At 49.8% G+C, this 928-nt stretch overlaps 1 protein-coding gene across 1 annotated transcript in view; it reads right to left on the reverse strand.

Annotated features, from left to right (window-relative positions):
• CERK (ceramide kinase) overlaps positions 1-928 on the reverse strand; it is a 52,505-nt gene that overhangs the window by 23,454 nt on the left and 28,123 nt on the right. The gene's annotated exons all lie outside the window — the stretch shown is intronic.

A 928-nucleotide genomic window follows, 5' to 3' on the forward strand; every position in this document is an offset into this window, starting at 1 on the left:
AGCCAGGCTGGTCTCGATCTCCTGACCTCGTGATCCGCCCGTCTCGGCCTCCCAAAGTGCTGGGATTACAGGCTTGAGCCACCGCGCCCGGCCGAGCTACTTCTAAAGAACGATTTCTCCCCTTCGTGTCTCCCAGCCAGGAGCCGGGCTGTTCTTATCAGACAGGATCTTCTCAGGCAAGCGGCATTCTTCTAAAACTCATCAGGCGATATTACGAAAAATTCTTCTCTATAAATAACCACATCCCACCTTCCCCAATAGCCAAAGGGAAGGGGTCCTCACCAGACGATCATCCCTTTCCTATATGCTTAAAACCGTGACCTTCGTCAACTTGTTGCTAACAATTATTAGTAATTCATGAGATATTATGCTAACACAAATCCCCCTAAAAATGAATCTTGATATTGAAAACATCCACAATGTCACCATCTATGGGCAACACTTTGCCTCACACCGTTATTCACAAGCTCTGTCATTAAGGAGTAATGGCTTAAGTTTAAAGGACGACTCCTTCAAGTAAACACTGGCCCACAATGTCACCTGTCGGAGGCAGGTTAGAGTTGAGAACAGCACCCACAGAGAAGGTGGCTTGGGGACTCTGTCCCTCGTGAGGGCTGGCCTTTCCCTTGCTTTGCAGCAAAGTGGGCTCTAAGCCTCCAACTCTGGCTCCCATCTGGTGACCTTGTGACCTCACCCCCAGTGCCTCCTGTTTTCATTCATAAAATGGGAATGACTGTGATGCTCATGTCCCAGAGCAGTGACCAGAGTGAAAGTATGCACTGTGCCATCACCCTCGGGGCCAGACACAAGGCCAGAGAGGACAGAGGCACCTCGTCCCCTGGCAGGTCATTCACAAAGCCTGCAACTCACCACACTCAGGCCCTCACCTTGACTCAGCTTAACACCATGATTTTTCAAAGAACAATCA

The sequence above is a fragment of the Mandrillus leucophaeus genome, unplaced genomic scaffold (genome assembly GCF_000951045.1).
Source record: "Mandrillus leucophaeus isolate KB7577 unplaced genomic scaffold, Mleu.le_1.0 Scaffold26, whole genome shotgun sequence".
In the NCBI taxonomy this organism is placed as follows: Eukaryota; Metazoa; Chordata; class Mammalia; order Primates; family Cercopithecidae; genus Mandrillus; species Mandrillus leucophaeus.